Raw genomic sequence first — 23,605 nt, 5'->3', positions numbered from 1 at the left:
CCTCTCCACTTCATAGGTGGGTCTTTGGTTCAGTGTGGGCTAAAGAACAAGCCTTTGTGCTGTCTCTTCTCGTGCTGGCTCAGGCTGAAGGCTATCATTCTGCGGCTGCTGTGAACACTGAACACCCACTCATTATATTCTGGGTGGCTGGACAATAATCAAAAAAGGGAAGAGCCATTTCCCACACTTCCTGTGGTATCTGTCTGGTGATTATGACCAAGGGTCAGTTGCCCAACACCGTTTCAGACACTTCCTAGCCTTCTTCTCATGCTTCTTACTTCCTAATGGCCAACTCATCCCACAGAGACCCTAAAGGTAGTTCAAAGAACTAATGAGAAGGTTTGCAGAAGTTCGTGCCTTACTCTATGGATCCTTTGGGTGACTGACACTGCAGACTCTTCCTTTTAAAGCAGGACCACAGGGTCATGGTACTTCACTCAGCTCTACCTCCCTCATATCCACAGACCCTCAAGTCTCTCTCTCCTCCATCTTTTCTCTGCACTGGGGAGACTTTGGAAGAAGGGAGAGGTCTTCCTCCATCACTTAGAGGGCTTCAGTGGTTGCCTAGAAACCACAGAGCATGTGTTCACTGCTTTTGTTTACATGGTCAAGTTGGAGCCTCTTTTACTCAGGTCTAAATTGTTAATGTAAAAAAAAAATAGGCACTTGACAAAGAAGTATGTGTGTGTGTTTGTGTGTGTGTGTGTGTGTGTGTGTGTGTGTGTGTGTGTGTGTGTTTCTGCATGTTCTTGTTATTTATGACATTTGGGCAATAGTTACCAACCAGGTAAATGTGATATTGTCAGGGTTTTAACTTTTGGTATAATGATCTTTTTCTTTTAAGAGCTAGTTGGTTATTTTATTTTGTATATATGTGAGATTATATATCATATTATATTATGTATATACATTATAATAGTTCTTTATATGAAATTGCTCTACTCATATTGCTTTTCTGTGTAAGCACATATTTCCTGTTTTTATCTTCTTAGACCAATTCACAAGGCATTAAAGTCATTATAGCATTTTCCAACATAATTTGTTTCTACTAATGTTCCTTTCCCCTCTTCTCTCCCATCCCCAGTGTCCCTCACATTAGTACCCTTCCACCCCCAGTACAACGAAGGTTTTTTTTCCTTTTCATTGTATTTGTGTGTGATAAGAACTACATGTTGGAGGAAGAGGTTTGCTCATGGGTGTGTACATGTCCATTGAGGACCAGAGAACAACTTGTGTTGTCCTTAAGTATCATCCATCCACTTTTATTTCTGAGGGGGGACCGGGCCCCTCTCTGACTTGGAACTCAACAAGCTGACTAAGCCAGAGATCTGCCTGTCTCCCCCTCCCCAGTGCTGGGATTATCAGTGCACACTACCATGTCTGATGTTTATGTGGAGAAATATGTGAGGATCTGTTTCTAAAGATGTGAGCAGAGAAGGAGCTAGAAAGAAGAGTGTAAATGGGTTTTTACGGGATTATTGATCAGCTTTTTCATAATCTTACCACTGCTTCTGTAAAATATGGGTTAAGGCTGTTCTGAGTCACAAATGAAATTTTCCCTCAATTTCTTTACTCTTAAATAAGATCTTGTGTCTAACCATTTACCAGGAAATGGAATATGCATATTAATCTATAATCATGTACCATTACCAGCTCTATTCAATTTTTCTCTGTGTGAAATGACTCATCTGCTGTGCTTTGGGTGAAATTGAATAATTAAAGCCATGCTAACTCACCCAGTTTAACACCCTCCTCAGGAGAAGTTTGGGAGGCATATGAAAAGGCATATGAGGCATCCTTTCTCATATTTTAACTTACACATGGATGGAGCTATTCCCTGCTTAGTTTGAAAAAACAATCCTTCGCTCAGATGGAGTTCCAGCACTGAGAGGAGAAGTAGACACAAGTCCCCGGCCCTGACCCAGAAGCTATCTCCCAATTGATAACCTCTGGCAAAGGAAAACTCTTACTGGGTACAAATCACTCTTACGTGTAGGCCCTGTGGCTGGCAGTAGATGGCCAATACAAAATGAACTCAATGGCATTTGAAGAGGTTCTTTGTCTCATAATGTTTTGTCCAGGCATTACTTCTCTGTTTTTCGTTCTTTTGTTCTTTCCTTCTTTCTTTTTTGCTTTCCTGTAACCAGAGTTTTCTCCAGTCCTGCCTGGGCCCGCAGTCACTCAGACCCAAATAAACACATAGAGACTTATATTACTTATAAACTGTATGGTCATGGCAGGCATCTTGCTATCTAGCTCTTATATCTTAAATTAACCTGTTTCTATTAATCTATAAGTTGCCACATGGCTTGTGGCTTACCGGTACTTTACATCTTGTTTCTCATGGTGGTGGATGGCATCGTCTCCTTTCTGAGCCTTCCACTTCCCAGAATTTTCCTCTCTGGTTATCCTGCCTATACTATACTTCCTGCCTGGCTACTGGCCAATCAGTGTTTTATTTATCAATCAATCAGAGCAACACATTCACAGCACACAGAAAGATATCTCCAGCCCTCTCCTTCCTTCCATATGCTGTAGACTGGTAACAAGAAAGGATCTTATCAGCCACGATATTATCTATTCATGGATGATTGTAGAGACTCATGTATCCAGGGTTAAGAATATTTACACCAAAAACATGAAGTCCTTTCTACTCCTTGCATTTAAGATGTTCTGTTACTGGAGACAGTGTCTTGAATTTCCTGAATCTGTTCCCAGGTTGGCTGAGGGTTGATATCTATAGTTTGGGTATGATTTGAGTATGTCTCCTGAGGCTTCATGAACTTGATCTTCACAATGGTCTTTTTCCATTGCTGTGATTAAAAAAAAAAAAGGTTTTATCTTGGATTATAGTTACAAAGAGATACTATGATAGTTTAAATGATAATGGAGGCAATAGGCTCATATATATGATTGGTATGATGGCTTGGAAGAAAATGACCCTCATAGACCATAAGGAGTGGCACCATTAGGAGGTGTGACCTTGTTGGACTAGGTGTGGCCTTGTTGGAGGAAGTGTGTCACTGTGGAGGCAGGCGTTGAGGACTCATATACTCAATCTCTACCCAATGTGGCTTAGAGTCTCCTTCTGCTGCCTGTGGATAAAGATGTAGAACTCTCAGCTCCTTCTCCAGCACTGTGTCTGACTGCATTCTACTATGCTTCTGGCCATGACAATAATGAACTAAACCTCTGAAACTGTAAACTAGCCCCCATTAAATGTTTTCCTTTGTAAGAGCTGTTGTGGTCATGGTGTCTCTTCACAGTAACAAACCCCTAACTAAGACAACTGGTTTCTAGCTGGTGGAACTATTTGGGAATGATTTGGAGATATAGCCTTGTTGGAAGAGCTGTGTCACTGGAGGAGGGGGCTTTGAGGTTTCAAATCCCCACACTGTGCTGCCAGCTCTCTCCCTCTCCCTCTCTCTCTCTCCCTCCCTCCCTCCCTCCCCCTCTCTCCCTCCCCCTTTCTCACTTTTCTTCTCCCCGTCTCCCTCCCCTCTCTCCCTCTCCCTCTCTCCCCCCCTCTCCATCTCCCCTTCTCTCTCCCCCTCTCTTTCTCTCTGCCTCTTGTCTGTGGTTGAGATGTAAATTCTCACTACTGTTCCAATGTCATGCCTGCCCCCTGCTCTCATGTTCCTGTCCATGATGGTCACAGACTCTACTACCTCTGGAACCACGAGCCCCAGATAAATGCTTTCTTCTACAAGTTTTCTCTGTAATGCTATGTCTTTACAGCAAAAGAAAAGTAGCTAAGACAGACACATCATGGAAGGAAAGACAAGGCAACAGGAAAGGAAAGCATGGAGGCAGGCACAGGAGGCTGGCCAGTCACATTTTGGTCACCATTTGGAAGCAGAGACTGAATAGGCCCCAGCTATAAAGCCTCAAAGCCCACACTTCCTTCAGAGAGGTGCCACCCCCTAAGTGTTCCATATTTTTCCCAAATATCACTACCAGTTGGGGCCAAGTATCCAAATACATGAGTCTAAGGAAGGACATTTGACATTCAAACCACAATGGTGATATCGGGAGACATATCAGTGACATAGTGAAACTTGTAAGATGTGAAGTTCAGTGTAATGTAAGTAGGTCATTGAGGACACTGCTGCTCAAGGGGTTAAAGTCGTTCTGTTGGACCCCAGCAGTGCCCTTGGGTTGTCAGGAAAGAATCAGACTAGCTGCTCTGATGGTTCTGGTTTCCTGTTCAGCATGTACCTCCTGCTCTTCTATACACACCCACATGATGCCCTTTACCATGCTGTGATGCAGTGGGGTCAGGAAGTGGACCTTCACTAGAGTCTGCACCATGCTCTTTGCACTACCAATCTGCAGATATTCAGCCCAAGGCATCTTATTATTGCAAAGGAAAACAGACTAGTATAAGTGGTAAATGAGTTTCCTTGTATTCAAGGCAACTTTGAGTGCTAACTAGTGTGTGAAGGCAATCTTTAAAATCATTGCATAAAATACAAATATAGTATGACCCAGCACAGGATCAAACTACTCATTTGAACTGCTTTTTACACAATATGAAACAATGAGAAAATGAATGATGAAGTCTACCAAAAATCAAAGCACTTTCCAAATGCAAGGAAGTGTTTCTGTCTAAATTTTAAATGGTAACATGCCCATATATTCAAATTATACCTATAACAAATCTTGACCCCTTGATGTTTTAGACACTGCCCTGTGAGTTACTGCACATGGTAAGGAGTCATTTAATTCCACAATACACAAGTTATGTTATAAAACTGCTGTCCAAATGGTCTTACCTTGGCAATGTTGTGAACTTTAATGGATAAGTATAGTTTGTGGTCTGCTCAGTAAACAGTAATGATATGTCTACTTCTTCTAAGCACTGTTCTTTGTTCTTAAGGAGTTCCTGTTGTTTTGAAGAGAGAAGGATGAACATACAGCTCAGCATGCTGCCTCCTTGGCAAAAGCCAACAAATGTGGTGTGAACTAGGGCAGAGAGGTTCAGTCATCACAGTTCCACACTCACCATATGAGTCAAAGAAATCCACAGCGGTAAATGAATCTTGAGGAGCATGTCGCTCAACCTTCTCATTTTACATATGAGAGAAAGAGTGATTTATCAAAGAGTGTTTCAAAGTCACCTAAAGCAGGGCAGTGGTGGTGCATGTCTTTAATCCCAGCACTCTGGAGGCAGGGGCAGGGGATCTCTGTGAGTTTGAGGCCAGCATGGTCTACAGAGTGAGTTCCAGGACAGGCTCCAAAGGTACACAGAGAAACCCTGTCTCGAAAACAAAACAAAACACAAAATCAAAGTCACCTAAAACCCGACTAGTACTTAAGTCATTAGCTTTGTGTCTCACTGAGACAATAGCTGACAAATCACCTCAAGTAGGAAGACTTGAGCCTTGGTTCACAGTTCTAGGAATGTAATCCATCATGAAAAGCTATAACGTTGGCTGGCAAAGAAATGTCAAAGCGAGGCTTCTGTGGTCTGAGTTGATTACATCTTTCGAAGGCCCTGCGGTTGCTGCCTCCCTGTCCTGGAGGAACTCCCTGGAGGAGGCCCTGTGAAGCCCCTGCCAGCTGTGGCCCAAGGCCATGTTGAGCATTGTGAACAGTGCCCTGTGAGCTATCACAAGCATCGATTTTCACTGAACTGCTTCCTTCATTCGGCCTTCTAAGAACCTTAGCGATCCGATCTGCCTGTTTGTATGGGAGTTCCACCTCAACCTCTGGCACCCTGGCATCCCTACACCCAAAGAGTCGGGATGTTTGGAAGGAGTCTGGTGGAAGATCTACCTCAATTCCTTTCTCCCCTATCTCGTTCCCTAAACCTGCCCCTTCAAAGCCCGCCAAACACAGCTCCTCTCCCAGAGAGGCTCACGACCATTCCCACAGGGATATATAAGCGGCATCCCAGGAAACTCTTGGTTCTTCTGATCTGTCTCCTTTTACAGGGCCTGGGAGCACTTTCCAATTTGGTCTGATTCAGTTTGTTTCGACAGAGGAGAGGCCTTAAGGAGGCCTAAAACTTATCACTACGCAGCATCTAATTCTCTTAGGTGGGAACCTGGGCTTTGTGCTCCTCAGTTTTAGCTGGTTTGTCAGTTACATGTCTCAAAGAAGAGAGAGACACACCCTGAGGACCGGCCCTGAAGGTTTTATTACTTGGTGATAAACTGCAGACCGAGGACCATCAACTCAAGGTGGCTGGACATCAAAGCACAGGGTTATTAGCAGCCCAGAGGATGCCAGGCTGGTCCTAGGGCTGCCATGATTGTATTCAAATTAACTGATTATATTTTATTGAAAATTAACTTCCACAAGAATCACATCGGTGCTTTGAAAAGTAACAACATCATGCCAAAGACCAGAAAATCAGAATTTCTGATTCATACACCAAAGATACATGAATAGTTACATACACATTTATTTTTTAAAAATCCGTGTCTACTGGTGTATATATAGGTAATACACTCAAAAACATTATGGAGCAAAGAAGATTGAAAGGAGGAATGGAAATGTCTATGTAAATGTGTTCATTTGACAAGTAGCCGGCTGCAATTGCGGGTCAGGCTTCCCTTGCCTGTTTGCTCTTGGTCTGTGAAGTCAACTCATTGCAATACATGGTCCTAAGGAGAGGAAGTCTGCAGTACATCAGTGTCAACTTGATACAGGAAGTCAAGACCACCAACATCAGGAACCTGTCTTGAGAATAAATATTTATAAGTTCTAAATAATGAGGCCTGATTGATGTCTCATAAGCCAGAAAGAAAATGAATGTTTGCATTAAGCACTCTGTACTAGTACATCGCAATATGTTCTGTAGTTCAGAATATTACTTCCTCGAAGGCTCAGGTATCCTAAAAGAGCAAAGCTCACTTTGCTAAGCCGTTTTCTTTTCATGTGTCAGTTGCAGTCAGTGCCTCTTATGATTCGAGACACACCGTGTGATCTTTATCCAGTTAGGAAAGGAAAATTGGCCATGACTGTTAGTTATTTAGCTGCGTTGTGTTCTTACCCTACAAGAAATGTCACGAAACACGACAGAATCCGCTTATAGAGTTTATTAGAGTTAAAGGACAGAGTGCGCAGGCCTGTGGGAGAGACACGTGCGTGGAGAAGAAGAACTGGGAATCATGGCGCTCCACTTTAAAACCGGCTGGGGCGTGGCCAGGTCACGTCACTACTCCAAGCGTGTGCACAGATCACATGGTCACGTTGTGCGCTTACGTGACCATGTAACGTCACGGATCCTGGTTACGTGACACGCCTTGACCCGGAACTTGCTAGGCGGAGGTGTCCGGGTCCGCCAGGTATCCTGGTTACGAGAGACGCCCTGACCCGGAAATGCCTATCCTGACCTGGAATTGGCTAGGCGGAAGTGTCCGCCTGGTATATGTGACCGTGGGGCGTGTTGTGAACCCTTCAATGACCTCACTGTTAACATTTTGGTTTATTCTCATCTGAACCTATTTATTCATATATACAAAATATGAGTTTTTCTTCTTTCCTTCCTTTTATGTTTACAAAATCATGCTGGAAAGACTAGGCAAATCCAACTGTACATTACTTGTATGCATTCTTCGTATACATATCATGTACATTATATATGATTTAGTAATTCTATATATTAGTAAAAACTTACTTAAAATATTTGAGGAGACAGACATTCTGGTGTTTATTTTCTGTTTTTCTTATTCCTTGACTCATCATCCATGAATAAACTTGTTTTATCTGGACCCGATCATCCATTACTCACCTCTGAGCACTCAATGCTGTGTAAAGAGTTAAACTCCAGCCTGTTCTAGTTCGCTTTCTGTTGCTGTGATAAACACCTCGAACAAAACCACCAGGGGTGCCGACAGCCATGTCCAAGGGGCTGCAGTCAGCAGTGGACCCATGGAATACAGCCACTAGATAGCAAAGCTATGACGGGTGCCCCTGGAGAGGCGAAGCCCTGGGGAATTGTCTCCAGAACACCCCTTGCTTCTGCTCTGCCTTCTCCTGCTTTGTGCTATTGTGTTCCTGATGTATTTGCATGGTGTGATTACTGTGTGAAAGAATCCCACTGTAGCTAGTAGAGTGTGATTGTTACCTGGGAAATTCCCACTCTTCACTGGGCAATTTACGTGCAGATGATAACGAAGATGATTTTTATAGAGCGATGATGCTTAGTTGGATCAATGATTTAATTGAACTTTCTGAGTCATCCTAAAAGATTCAGGTGGTTAAGACGGTGATAATGATTAGGAAATGGTTTGGGCTGCTCTGTCAATTGCAAAGTCCACAACTATAATTACTCAGACTGTCATTTTCCACATCTCGTCTCCCCATCCTGAGCCAGCATGTCTGCCTCAGTCAACAAGGACATTCTGCTCAGACCTGCTCTCATGTTACAAAACAGTCCTGACCAGCCTCACAGGGTCCCCAGCAAAGGCAGAATCTCTTCTCGATGTGCATACCATTGCAAAGTCTGCCCTCCTTAATCCCTCTGGCTTCTCCACATGCCCTCGGCAGATGTCACTTCTTCACAGTGGGACAGTGTTGTCCAACTCCTTCATTTCCTTCCATATCCCAGCATAAACCCACTCTCTTCTGAACCCCTGGTTCCACCCTGCCCTCTTGCCCTAAGAAGAAATCCTCTCCTGTCAAGACCCTGTCCTCTGGCCCCTCACAAGCACCTTTACTCCAACAAAATATCACCCCTCTGTGTTCCTTTTGGCTCCCTTTCTCCTAGTCCTTCCTCCTGACCAGCAGTTCTAAATCAGGGTTTGTTTTAGAGTCCTCCAGGGAGCTCCCAGAAGAGCATCAATTAAATCAAGTTCAGCGATGTGTATTTCTTATTTAAGCCAAGAGCACTGCTTTGTGCCAGGCTAAGCAGTGTGGACTCACCATCTGAATGTACACTGCTCTTCAGTGTGCAAGACCCTTTCCGCTCCCTACCTCCTCCACTCTCTAAGCAATTCTCTCAGGAACAGCTGTCTACACTCATTGCCTCCTTCATTGCTACTTCCCCTCAGAACTGTCATGACTACCTCAGTTTCGCCGTCTAGTCCATGCTCTGAATTGTGTTCCTAAAGTTAAGAGTGTTTCATCCCTGTTTGACTTGACCTGACTAGGGTATTAGACATTTGTGGAAAGTCTTTGCTCATGAAAGATGGCCTTGCTTCTCCAGTGATCTGGAGCAATCTGCTTCCACTTCTCTTTCTGTCCCTACAGATGCTTCTCAACCTCTGGAGTTTCTCTCTATGTCATTGTCTTCCATGGCTTCCATTACTGCACCTAGCCTGGTGACCACCAAGTGCACCTAAAGTTGCAATGCTGTAGTGCCAAATGCCTTTCTGAACATCTGTATTTAAAAGGATTGTGAAGTTTGCTTATGAAATATGAGGCACACCTCACAAGTTAAATGTGTAGCACAATGATAAGCTTGAATGTTCTACTGAGCAAACACGGATCCTTTCAAAGGCTTGTTCTCAACACATTGCTTAAACAGCAACATGAAGTTTGCTCTTAGAACTACAGAGAACCTTCTTCTCCCTCAGAGCCCCTGCTAAGGCTTTCCCTATGCATCCTGTCTTCTTCAACCAGCAGCTGCCAGCCACCAAGGAAATGTTAGATGGTGCTCAAGTGTGCTAAGTAGAGAGAGGGCTCCAGTTCCAGTCCCCCTTTGACACTAGACAGAAATTGCAGACCATGAAACCCCAAGAAGCCCTCTCATTGAGGAGAACAGCGTAAGTGTGGATGCTCAGTACTGGCTTTGGCCAGTGATGGGGGACAGTGGTGATGCTGTGTGCTGATGCATAGGCAGAGACTACAGTGCTCAATGTGATGGGTATTGGGGGAAAGAAAAAGACCAGGCATGAGTGTGCACAGTAAAATCTTGCTGTTTGGTGCTGAAAATAGTGCATAGGAAATGGGAAAACAAACTGGAATGGCACATTATAGACAGTGGAAATAGAAGCATTGATCAGTCAGAGTAAAATGAAAGTACTAAATATGCCTGTTGAAAAGCAAATATTGACAGAAGTGTGCTATTTACAAAAGACACACCTAAACATATGGGATACGAAGGTCAAAAATAAAAGGATCTTAATAACATGGCAAAAGTTACCAACCTACAGACAGCTGGTGTGCTTCTAACAGACAAAGTGATGGTTACCTTAGCTGCATAATAATAAAAGTTTCAAATCACTAAGCACGAAATAAAACCTTTAAAATATGTGGGAGAAAAAGAGACAAAGTAGCACTGAGAAATTTGCCATCATAATGGGAGGTTCCAATTCTCATCACTATTGAAGCAGCCAAAAATTGCATAAATGACCTAGTTAAGGTTTCTATTGCTGCAAAAACCATCATGACCATAAAGCAAACTGAGGAGGAAAGAGTTTACTTGGATTACACACTGTAATCCACAATTAAAGGAAGCCAGGACAGGAACCAAATAGGGCAGGAACCTGGAGGCAGGAGCTGATGCAGAGGCCATGGAGGGTTGCTGCTTTCTGGCTTGCTCCTCATGCTTGCTCAGCCTGCTTTCTTATAGAACCCAGGACAACCAGCCCAGGGATGGCACCACCCACAATGGGTTTGGCCCTCCCCCATCAACCACTAACTATGAAAATGCCCTGCAGCTAGATTTTCCCCTTTCAGATGACTCTAGCTTGTGTCAAGTTGACATAAAGTTAGCCAGAACAGTGAATGTAGACCTAACTGCAAAAACAATAATGTGACCTGGTGAGTTTCAACCATCTAACAGCTGTAAGATGTGCACATTTCTCCAGTAAACATGAACCAGTGGAAAACTAATAATGTGGCCACCAAAAAATCCTAAAAATGCTAGTATAAACATATTCTGATGACTATGATCCTTGTTTACAGTGCAAATCAGGAGAAAATTGGCAAAAACCATAAATAAAAGTTCTCGGATATTTGAAACTTTAAAAAATTTTACTGCAGGCCAGGTGGTGGTGGCACACACCTTTAATTCCAATACTCAGGAGTCAAAGACAGGCAGATCTCTGTGAGTTCAAGGCCAGCCCAGTCTACAAAGTGAGTTCCAGGACAGCCAGGGCTACACAGAGAAACCCTGCCTTGAAAAAAAATTATACTGCTGAATAAGCCATAAGTTAAAGAGGCAATCACAATGAATCTGAAAATATCTGAAACCATGATGGCCTGTTGATGTGCACACTTTGGAGGCTGCACTGGTGGTGCACACCTCCAGAGGTAGCACTTTGGAGGCTGCACTGGTGGTGCACACTTGGAGAGGTAGCACTTTGACAGGTGCACTGGTGGTGCACACCTGGAGAGGTAGCACTTTGGAGGCTGCACTGGTGGTGCACACCTGGAGAGGTAGGACTTTGGAGGCTGCACTGGTGGTGAACACCTGGAGAGGTAGGACTTTGACAGCTGCACTGGTGGTGCACACCTGGAAAGGTAGCACTTTGACAGCTGCACTGGTGGTGCTCACCTGGAGAGGTAGAGCTAACAGTTGCATGGATGAGGGCTATGAGCCAGGCCAGCTAGGACTACAAAGCAAAATCCTGTCTCAAAAGGAGCTAAAAATACTCGAGTCAAATTCATAAGCATCTATGCATTTAAATCAGCTTACCCTGACAGACAGGGGAAGGCAGTCCAAAGAGTCCTAATTCAGTCCACATTAGTTTCCCTTCTCACATCTTACACAAGCATGCTACATCATTGTCACAGCCAATGCTTAACTCCACATATAGCATGGATTAAAATCGTATTGTTAACTAATTTTCATGCTTTATTCAGAATATCTTATGTTTTACTCTAATATCTTTTTTTTACAGGATCCCATCCAGAACACCATATTATATCATCATCATGTCTTTCTGACAGTTTCTCAGACTTCCTTTGATTATAGTGACATTTGATAATATTGAAGGCTACTAGTCATGTGTTTTTAGAATGCCCAAATTATTGGAATTTATCTGATATTTTCTCTTGACTAAATTTGACTTGTGGCTTTGGGGATGAAGACCACAGAGGCAAAGTGATGTCTAAATCTCTGTGACTGTTGATCTAACCATCTGGCCGGAATAGTACATTTACCCTGTAAAGTCACTGCCCACCCCCAGTTTTTCCATGGTGTACTCTGACAAAGGCAGTCACTTGGCACAGCTCACACTTAGAGAAGTGCAAATTACAATGCTGTACTTTCACACTTTGAAAGAAACCATAGTTTTAAATACTTTTTTAGAGAAGTTCCCTCAAAATTAACAAGTCCAGTAGCCATGTTGAATAGGGCTGGTGAGACAGCCCAGTGAGCAAGAGCTTCTGCCCCCAAGGCTGACGAGCTGAGTTCCGCCTCTAGAACCTACACGGTGGAACCCTGAAGAACCAGCTACTCCAAGTTGCCCTCTGACCCCAACATGAATGATGTGCAGATGCCACACACACTGTGGTGGCACAGAGAGACCAACAAATAAATGTAATACATTTGAAGAGTTCATAAACAACAGAATAAACTCAAAGGCAAGAGAAAGGACAGAAGAAAAACGACAGCGTGAATTAATAAGATGGAGAGTAAGTTATCTTCAGTGGTTCAACAGCAAGCATCAAAACCTAAAAGGGGCTTCTTTGAAGAACAGAGCAAAAGTTGGTGGATTTCTGCACGGAGTGACCAAGAGGAAGGCCTGGAGGACAGCCTGCATCTTTAGGACCGTCACCTTTTCTGCTCCGCATTGCTGTTGGCAGTAAAGCCACACTCTGGGCTCTGTTTGTGGACTCTTGAACACAGTGCCATGGTGCTTCACTTCCTTTTACCAAGGTAGATAAAGCCTGTGATCCACAATGTCACCAAACCAAGACAATGCCAGCTTTCTGAGGTCATGTTGCGTTGTAGTTTGGTGTATTGAAGAAGATGTCAGGATAGCAACTGGGGAGCAAGATGTATGTAGTAGAGAGCCTATCTGTGAGAGAGGAGTTGAAGGCAAGCTGGGTCGGGAGAGGGCTCAGGGCTGACCCAGCCGAGCTACCTGGTAGGAGCCCAAGAGCCGATGGCCCATCTGGATGTGCTGCACTGACGGAAGCAGCTATGCCTTCTTTACGATCTTTAGTATCATTTATTATTAGTATATTTGTACGTATGATGTGTGTGAGTGCAGGTATGTGCATGTCATGACCAGTGTGTGGAGGTCCAAGGACAACTTCCAGGAGCTGGGTTTCCATTACCGTGGGTTTCTGGGATCTACCACAGGTCGTTAAGCCTCTGTAGTGGGTGCCTTTACCTACTAAGCCATCTTGATGGCCAGCTGTGCCTTTTTTATTCATCAACATCTCTAGGCACAATATGTAGTCTTCCAGACAACTCTAACCTTCGGAAATGTAGCCTCCTGAAGCTGAAGGACATCCCAGGCTTCTTGCTAACTGTTCTTATATCTTAAATTAACCCATTTCTATAAATCTATACCTTGCCACGTGGCTGGTGGCTTACCAGCGTCTTTACATGCTGCTTATCCTGGCGTGGCTGCAGTGTCTCTCTCCTTCCTTCTTCCTGTTTCCCCAATTCTCCTCTCTCTTTGTCCTGCCTATACTTCCTGCCTGGTCACTGGCCATCAGTGTTCTATTTATATAGAGTGATATCCACAGCACTTCCCCTTTTTTCTTTTTTTTAAAAAGGAAGGTTTTAACTTTAACATGGTAAAATTACATATAACAAAACAATTACGAGCAAGAATTATAGTTACAATATTAAAGAAGATGTCCTATCTATCTTATATTTGTGAGTTTAAGGTTTTATATCTAACTTATCTTTTATCATAACTGAGGAAATTACAACTATCTAGTTTTCAACCACATCAAAGACCTGAGAAGGAACATAATGGTACCTGAGAAATGGTAGATGGATGCAAGCAACTTTCGGGAATCTTGCAAGAGTAGACCAAGACAGCTGGCAGCCTGGACAGTCACCTAATGTTTCTCAGCATTGTTGGTGCATTCAAATTGGCTACAGGCCTAGAGTATCTGACAGACCATTTTTAGAAGCAGGAATTCTGAGAGACCATCTTACCCTGTCTTGGCAGAGTACAGTGGTCGCTTTCCTTGTGTCCCGCTTGTCCAGAAAGGACAGCATTGCATTTGTACTGTCAGCCATCAAGGCAAGGGCAGTTCTTTGCCCAGTAGGCCATTTTGTGCCAAGAAGACAAACTTCCAAATGGAAATGTCTTAGAAGCCCAACATTCTCTCGGGATCAAATTGGTGCAGCCAGGAGCAATTGTGTCTCATGTCAACAGAATTCTAAGTTATTTAAATGCCATATTCTCTAGGTCTATGAAGTGTTTGAAGATTACCTATCTATCTGAAATATATCTATGTATACCTAGAAGACTTAACTAACATGGCTACAAATATGATTATCATAGATGACTAATTATTAATCTATTTTTAATTATCCATTACAATTTTAAATGAGTTACATAAACATAATACCTCAAACAAATAGAAATATATATATATATACAGTATAACAAAATTAACTTCAAGTTTGTATCAATAAACTAAAATTTATACCAATGTAAAACATTTTAAACATAAACTAAAATCTATACCAATGTAAAACATTTTAAACAAGTTGTTCTTTAAAAGTAGGTTCATTAATCTACCCTTTTATCTTATCATCTCTATATCCTCCTATATATCTATATCATATCCCTTTTCTTTTTTAGAAAGAGATCACATTTATAATCAACCTGTTTTAAATAAAAATATTGGTTTTTCTCTGTGCCACACCAGAGGGCTCTTCTGATTTGGCGACACAAGAATCTCTTAACATTTTTTTTTAAGCATATGTCTGGGTTTAGAGGGGGAGTGAGCCAATTCCACCTCTAAAGCCAGCTTGGTATATTGGGAATTTGGGCGTAGCATCTCTTACTACTGTCCTGCTGGAGGGGGGCGCTGTATCTTATGGGGATCAAAGAAAATTTTAGGCCTATGGGTAGTCCTTGAGGCTGTATTGTGTGAACCAGTTGCCTTGAAACTGCTCTGGATGTTGGATCATCTGGGCCATGGTGTCATTGGAGACCTTTCAGGGGGTCTTGGCTGGTCGAAACCTGATGTATCTTAATCTGGAACAAATCCACAGCCTTGGCTTTCTGTGGAACAAAAGCAGAACCTCTTTTCCAAAGTAACATATCCTTATATCCAAATTTTGAAGTCAAGGTACCTTTAAAATTTACATTTTGGCATAAGTGAACAGCTTTTACAATCAAATGTTTTTCTTTAGTTACGAATATCAAAGACAAATAATCAGATTTTATGTGTGATAGCCATCTTTACGTGGCTTATTACCTTCACTGTTTTTTTTAAACACTTTATTTTTAGATACTATTTGTTTATATAACGGTATATATTTTTTCTTTTAAGCCTACGTTTTTTACATGCATTATAAACTATTTATCTGAATCAGTCTTATTGCGAACTTATTGCTTTAAACTGTAGCCTTTTAAGCCTGAAACGGCGCTGTGGCTGCTGGCTCCGCCCACTTCAGCTTCCCAACATGGCGGTGGTACATTTTCCGCCAGCTCTGGGAGTCATCAAGTCTCAGAAATAGTGTGGTCTAAGCTTTTATCAAAGCAGCGTGTAGCCCAGAAACCTCTTTTTTTTTTTTTTTAAATACTAGTAAAGACTAAATCTACCACACAGCTTAATGTGCCGCTGGCAGACGCCTCATTCCCGCCATACTGCCGGTCAAACGCACATGCCAGGAACCCGCCAGTGTTCAAACCTGCGTTTTTGGCGTCTAGCTGCCCGTATGAGACAAGAAGCAGGAACCTGGTTTTGGCTCTGTTTAGAATTGGTTATTAAATATTCTCAGGTTTAAGGTGGAAACTCGAGCCGTTGGGCGCCATTTGTTGCTGGAGGGCTTCTCTCCAGGTTCCCCAAGCCCCGCAGTCCCACAATCCACTTATAAAATAATCACTCAGACGCTTATATCACTTATAAACTGTATGGCCGTGGCAGGCTTCTTGCTAACTGTTCTTTATATCTTAAATTAACCCATTTCTATAAATCTATACCTTGCCATGTGGCTGGTGGCTTACCAGTGTCTTACATGCTGCTTATCCTGGCAGTGGCTGCAGTGTCTCTCTCCTTCCTTCTTCCTGTTTCCCCAATTCTCCTCTCTCTTTGTCCCGCCTATACTTCCTGCCTGGTCACTGGCCATCAGTGTTTTATTTATATAGAGTGATATCCACAGCACAAAAGACAGTCATAAATCAAGGCATATGCCAAAACAGTGCTGAAGACATCAGATAGGCAGGATATTGCCAAAATGGGGAGGGGGGCAGTGTCTCTGCTGAGGGTCTCAGATATTATCTGATGACACTCTTAGTTTTTCATTTGATGGAAGCTAGTGGTCTGCTAAGTTAATACATACCAAAAGTTTTACCAGATAGTCAAAGGGATGCTACGATAGAGATGCGGCTATTAAATGGACCAGATGCAGGTTCTGACCTACACATATGCACATACAAAAAACAAATATAGAAAACAGAACGCAAAAAAGGAGAAAGATAGTTCAGATGTGCTGCTTAGCTTTTTGTTACCTTAGCACACACTGGAGTCATTCAACAAGAGGGAACCTCAGGGAAAAAATGCCTCCATCATCTTGGCCTCAAGGCAGGTTTATGGGGCATTTCTTGATTAATGACTAATACTGTGAGGATACTGTTGCTGGATGTTTGATCACACTGGGTGAAAATGTGTCACTGTTTTATTTTGCCTGTCTCAGCACCTTCTGATTGGTTCAATAAAGAGCTGAATTGTCAATAGCTAGGCAAGAGAGGACAGGTGGAACTTCGGAAGAGACAGGAACTCTGGGAAGAAGAGAGGTAGGATATGCAGCCAGACATGAGGGGTGAGGAGAGTTGGACATACAGTATGCAGGAGAGGTAATGAGCCATGAGGCAGAACATTGATTAATACAAACAGGTTAATTTATGTTTTAGGAACTAGTTCTGAAAGAGCTGTGTCCTATAGTTGGAATTTCTTTGTGCACCAGTTACCAAATAATGACATGGAGACTTCTAATTAATTATGAAATTAGGCCTTAGCTTAGGCTCTTTCTGTTACAGAAGCCGGCTTTGTGAACTGAAATCCCCTGGGAGACCACACCTGTGGCACAGATGTTGCAGACTGACCGACCAGAGCTGTGATTGTGGGGAGTAGGAATATTCAGACCAAGAGTTAAATTATCTAGCCACCTACGTAGCTTTTTGCTGCTGTGATAAACACCAAAAGCAACTTGGAAAGGAAGGGATTACCCGTAGGCAGGTGGTCTTGAGTTGTACGAGAAAGCAGATCAAGCAAACCTTGAGGAGTGATTCAAGTAAGCAGTGTCCCTCTATGCTCTCTGCCTCAGTTTCTGCCTCCAGGTTCCTGCCCTGCTTCAGTTCCTGCCTCTGCTTCCCTCAGTGATAGACTGTAAACCGGATATATCAGCCAAATAATCCCTTCCTTTCCTGGTGACACAGGCTTCCTCATGTCACAACTCACACTTTCCTAACCTGTTGCCACTCCTGGCACAGTGGCGGGTTGCTTAGTCTGGGTCCCAGTACACAGAAAGGGGAAATATCAAGAGCATGGGCCAAAGCCTATGTACAAACAACAAGCATTTAATCTGTACGAGCGTAGCCACGTGGCTACACTTCAAACCAAAGAGGTTTGAACTAGAGGCCTGTCTTATATCCAGGAAGAGGGATGAGAAATACATAGCTCTGTTGGATCGTCAGAACTTTTTCTACACTACCCCTTATTCTTTAGTCAAAACAAATGCTCAGTCTTAGTGAAAGAGCCAAAATGAGTGTTTGGGAGTGTCTGGTGTGGCTGTGGACAGGATAGTGGTACTTATGCTTCTCTTGCTGTGTGCAAATCCTTTTAAGTCTGTATATCTGTTGTGGTGGTTTGAAAGAAAATGGCCCCCAGAGGGAGTGGCACTATTAGGAGATGTGGCCTTGTTGGAGTAGGTGTGTTCTTGTTGGAGGAAGCGTGTCCTGTGGAGGGGCTTTGAGGTCTCATATATGCTCAAGCCACGCCCAGTGACAGGTTACTTCCTGTTGCCTGAACAAGATGTAGAACTTTCAGCTACCTTCCAGCATCATGTCTGCTTGGATGTCTCCATGTCCCACCATGGTGATAATGGACTAAAACTCTGAAACTGTAAGTCAGCCACTTGCTGACTTTGCATCAACAGAAACCCTAACTAAGACATCTTCTCAGTTCAACTAACACCCTAGTCACTGGCTGCATTCTGGGTATAAATGCTGAGCACTAGTTCTACAGTCCCAGACACAATGTGATTAGCTTTAGTTATTTTGCTTTTCAGCAGAAGATTCAAACACTACAAATTGATATCAGAGGCCGTAGTTTATTAAAGGAAGTTTCATGCACGCTTGTCCATGCGTGTGCATGCATATGGAGGCCAATGCAACCCCCTTCTTCACTTAAACTATATGAGCTGGCTTTCTTCATTTGCAGCAAAGAGTCCCAAATGATTCAGGGACAGACACAATGTTTTTAAGGAAGAATTTGTTTAGGAGTATAATTATTTCTAACTCTTGAATTAAAGGAAAATGGAACAGTACTATTTAAAATGGAAAGGAATGAATGTGGATAGTTTAAACAACTATATGCAGGCTAAAGGCACAGCGACAGCTCTGAAAATCTGTTCTAAATCTGAAAATTCAACAACTATTCAAGAAGCAAAGAAATGCAAATCAGCCACTCAGATTTTAGAAGGAGGGTCTCATTTTATATGAAGTGTGGAGGCCTGCTATTCTTGCCTCTGTACTGGGTTCTATTTTTGTAGTGTCAAGAAATGATTCAGTACCACATACTGGTCTTCTAAAATGTTACTATTATGATGATGGCTGCAGCAAAACAAATGTAAGAAAAGGGACCTTTAAATGTGCAGTTCCTCAGCCTGAATTAGCTGCGCCAACCATGTGGTAAACTAATACTGTACTTTAATGGAAAAAAAAATACTGGATCTGAATTGTGAAGTATTTATATACACATGTGTTTATTAATGTTGAGTGTATCCACTCTGCCTCGTTCCCCTGCCCCGCTTCCTCCACCTCTCTTCCCACCTCCTATCAGCCCTACTTTCTTCTAGATATTTCAACTTTCTCTTTCATTCACTGTGGACATACATGTTTTCATTTGACTTTATACAATCTATTGACAATCACAAACAAAAAGACAGACAACCACAAACAAGGGTAGACATATGATATTCATCTTTCTGAGATTGACTTAATTTATTCATGTTTTTTTTTCACCCATTTTTCCTGTAAATGACATAACTTCATTCTTCTTTATGGCTGAAATTTCCCCTTGCATGAATATGTAAGCCACATTTTTCTCCTTCTTCATTTGCTGACACGTTGTTGGTTCCATTACTTTGCTACTGTGAATGGTGTCACAGTAAACACTGATGAGACAAGTATCCCTAAGATGTTGACTTTGGAGTCCCCAGGTAAAGGCCCAGAAGTAGTGTAGCTGTTTGATGTAAGAGGTCTATTTCTAGTTTTTTGAGGAAGCTCCATAGTTTTTCCACAGAGCCTGTGCCAACTTACATTCCCACCAGCAGTGTATGAGGATTCTCTTTGGGTTCCAACCTTCCCAGCATTGGTTGTTACTGTTTCTTAATGACTGACATTTTCACTGAAGTAAGTCAAATCTCAGTGGAGATTTGACTTGCATTTCTCCCATGACTGATGAGTTGAACATTTTCAAATATATTTATTGGTTTTGTGTATCTTATTTTTTTGTGTTATGAATTGTCTGTTTACTTTATTAGCCAGTTTATAAGTTTCTTTCTGTTTAGATTTTGAGTTCCTGTTGTAATTCTAGATGTTAATCTTTTGTTAGATGTGTAAGTAGCAAAGATTGTCTTTTTTCATAGGCTACCTTTTCACTGTTTTCTTTATTGCACAAAAGATTTATTGATTTCATCAAGATTTTATTTATTGGTTATTACCCTATTTCTTGAGTAACTGGAGATCCATTCAGAAAGTCCTTGCCTGTGCTATATCTATAGTGTTTTCCCCACTTTTCCTCTTACAGCTTTAGAGATTCAATTTGAATCATTATCATTCAAATGGTAATGTCTTTGGTATATTGGGAATGGGTTTTATACGGTGTTAGAGATAAGGACCTACTTTCTTCTACAGGTGGAATATATAGGATATATTCTCCAGCACCATTTTTTAAAAGAGGTTGTATTTTTTTTCTTGATGTGCATTCTTTGGCATCTTTGTAAAAACACTCATCAGGCAGCTGTAGCTGGTGTAAGTTTATATTTTTATCTTTTAGTCTGTTTCCAATGACCCATTGTTTGTTTTTGTATCTTGCTGTTTGTTACTATGTATTGTATAGCAAGTTCTTACAGAGTTGAAGCATTCCATCCTTCAGGATGCTCCTTAAGACTCTGGAAGTCAATAACTCACAAACCTCAGGAAATTCCGAAACATGCCAGATTCACAGGGCTCCCTCTGCAAGGTTATAGAAACAGTAAAAGCTGCTGAAGAGAGGAGACCATCTGCTCTGAGAGCTGTCTTCAAGCTCAGCAGTAAGCTCTAGGTTCCAGCTTTTATGAACTGTTCCTCATGCTAGAGCATGTAATGTATCTGCATTTGCATTGCCTGTAGCTTCAGTAAACTCACTAGTTCATTGTGGGAGCCCATTTTCAGGTTTCCTAGTGGCTTTACCCAGCAGGTCTGCATAGAGAGGATGATTAAACCATGGGCCTGAGTGCAGGTTATCTGAGATGGTATGCACTTAGCTGTGCTGGGGAGGTCTTTTGCTCCACCCCTTAGCATTTCTATAAATACCCTGGGGCAGAGACTGTCAGGCCCATTGGAATAGGTTCGAGGCCTCTCAGGCTATCCTATATTTTCTATCTGTTTATCTCCACACTCTGAATCCTTCTATCTAATATATCCTGCTGTTCCACTCAAGAGCACTCTGGGGAAATGTGGTGGGTAGCCGCCCCTTCCCCCCCCTCCCCGCACTTCATCAACTTGGATTTGGTGGTATTGTTACTCTGTCTTTCACTAGTTCCCTGTCTGGGCTGAGGGACATTTGCCTATGTCTCCCTAGGAACCAAGCTATGAAACACATGACTCTGTAGTCTCACACGAAATTAGGTGTGCTGACACCTCTGCCGTTACTCGTTTTGCTCAGGATTGCTTTGGCTGTCTGAGATCATTAGTGCTTCTAAATGAATTTTGAAGATTGTTTTTCTATTTCTGTGAAGAATAGGATTAGAATTTTGATGGGTATTACATTGAATTTGTAGATTGCTTTTGGCAAAGAGACATTTTCACAATATTGATTGTTCTGATTTCTAGGTACTGGTTGTTTTTACATCTGTAGTTGTCTTCTTCCGTTTCTTTCTTCAGTTAATGTTTTCATGCTAAAAGTTGTTTACTGACTTGGCTAGATTTATCTTTTATTTTGTTTTATTGAGGCAACTGTAAATGAGATTTTTCTTTGGTTTCTTCCTCAACCGCCTTGTAACTAGCATTTAGGAATGAGCCGCATTAATTGTATGCTAATTTTATATCTTGCCACTTTGCTGACAGTGTTTATCAGCTCTAAGTTTTTGTACTGGAGGCTTCAAGGCTTAATATAGAGAAACCACAGCATCTACAGATAAGGAAGTTTGACTTCTCCTTTTCCTGTTTGTTTCTCTTTTATTTTCTTGTCTTATCCTATCACTTTAGCCAAGACTTCTTGTATCATACACTGAAGAAGAGTGGGGAAGAAGGTGGACACCTTATCGTCTTCCTGATTGTAATGGAAATGTTCAGCATTTTCTCCCATTTATTATAAAGATGGCATAAGGTTTTTTGAATGCAAGCTTAATAAGTTTAAATGTGTTCCTTCCTCTTTACTCTCTGTCTTTGCCTCCACCTCTGCCTCTCTGTCTCTCTCTCTCTCTCATGCACATGCACGTGCTTGTATATATGTGTGTTTGTCTGTCTGTCTCTGCCTCTCTTTCTCTCTGCCTCTGTGTGTATGCATGTGTGTATGCATGTGTGTGTGTGTGTGTGTGTGTGTGTGTGTGTAGAAGCATGTGCTTGTGTGTTCATGTGTGGAGGCCAAAGGAGGGTGTCAGATGTATTCCTCTATCACTTTCTGCCTTATTTCCTGAAAAAAGATCTCTCACTGAGCCCAGAGTTTACCATTTGGGGGCCGTGCCAGTGACCAGCAAGCCCAGTGACCCACTTTTCTCTGCCTCTCCAATGCTGGGGTTCCAGGTGCACAAGCGGTCATACTTGGGTATTTACGTGGGTGCTGGGGCTCTTCGAGCATTCTTACCACTAAGCCACCTCCCCAGCTTTAAATACGCCCCTTCTTTTCCAGATTTCCTTTTTTTTTAAAAGGGGAGAATATGAATGCAGTCCCCCATCACAAATTATGCAGTCGAGTTTCTCACATTTGGGGAAATTGCAGGGGTCAGCACATCTGCAGTGCAATTGATAAGCCTTACCCTGGGAAAACCACCTTCATGATCATGGTCTCTCCCTGCCAGGCAAGTACACCTCTGGTACATTTCTTCTGCACTTTTATATGATATTGGATTCTGTCAGAAATCCTTTTCTGCATCTATGGAGGTGATTGTGTGATTTTTCTGGGGTAAGTTTTATAGACAACTGAGAAAACAAATACCAGATTCTGAAATAAGGTGGCTATGGCTATAACTTAAAAACAATTTGTTTCTCTTTTGTCTTCTTCTCTTACTTTCTTTGTTCAAGTCCAAATTTATATAATCTCCTTGGCTATCAGTTCTAGAATATTCAATGATTTTGAAAGTATCTTTTGATATTCAGCTTCTCAAATACTCCCATTTCTTCCCCTGAACACTGACTTCTGAAATGTAGCTTGACTATATTCTGTTGCACTGAATGTACTGAGTGTGTGTGTGTGTGTGTGTGTGTGTGTGTGTGTGTGTGTGTGTATACACATATTCAACAGCAGGTCCATCACAATCTTGCACAATTCTGTATCTTGCCATAGAATGTTACTAGAAAGAGCTATTTCACATATGCTTGGTGGGTACAGGACTGTAATCTCAGCTAGTCTGGTGTCTGAAGCAGGAGGATCACATGTTTAAGGACTGTGGGAGCTACAGAGTGAGTTCAAGGGCAGCCTAGGCAATTTAATGAAACTTTATTTCTTAATGAAAAGAGAGGGCTGGGAATGTGGCTCAGTGGTAGAGTATTTTCTCACCATGTATAAGGCCCTACCTTCAATCCCTAACACTCTTGTGGTTAGTTTGAGTAAGAATGGCCTCCATAGGCTCATGTGTTTGAATATTTGCTCCACAGTTAGTGGAACTGTTTGGGAAGGATTAGGATGTGTGACCTTGTTGAAGGAAATGTGCTACCTAGGCCAATGCCAGGCCCCAAAATCTCCCCCCACTTTTCACCCCATCCTCTGCCTGCTGCCTTTATATCAGGATGTAAAGCTCTCAGATACTTCTCCAGCACCATACCTGTTGGCTTCCCACCATGATAATCATGGACTAATCCTCTGAAACTGTAAGCAAGCCCCCAATTAAATGGTTTCTTTTATAAGAGTTGCCATTGTG

General features: G+C 42.3%; 1 non-coding gene across 1 annotated transcript; it reads right to left on the bottom strand.

Moving 5' to 3' along the window:
- Positions 1–22,394: 22,394 nt before the first annotated feature.
- Positions 22,395–22,554, bottom strand: LOC114707600. The gene has a single exon (XR_003736677.1). It is a non-coding gene; the product is annotated as a U1 spliceosomal RNA (small nuclear RNA).
- Between the last annotated feature and the right edge of the window lie 1,051 nt (positions 22,555–23,605).

Source organism: Peromyscus leucopus, chromosome 2 (assembly GCF_004664715.2).
Source record: "Peromyscus leucopus breed LL Stock chromosome 2, UCI_PerLeu_2.1, whole genome shotgun sequence".
Classification (NCBI taxonomy): domain Eukaryota; kingdom Metazoa; phylum Chordata; class Mammalia; order Rodentia; family Cricetidae; genus Peromyscus; species Peromyscus leucopus.
This window is presented reverse-complemented; position numbering and strand designations above follow the sequence as displayed.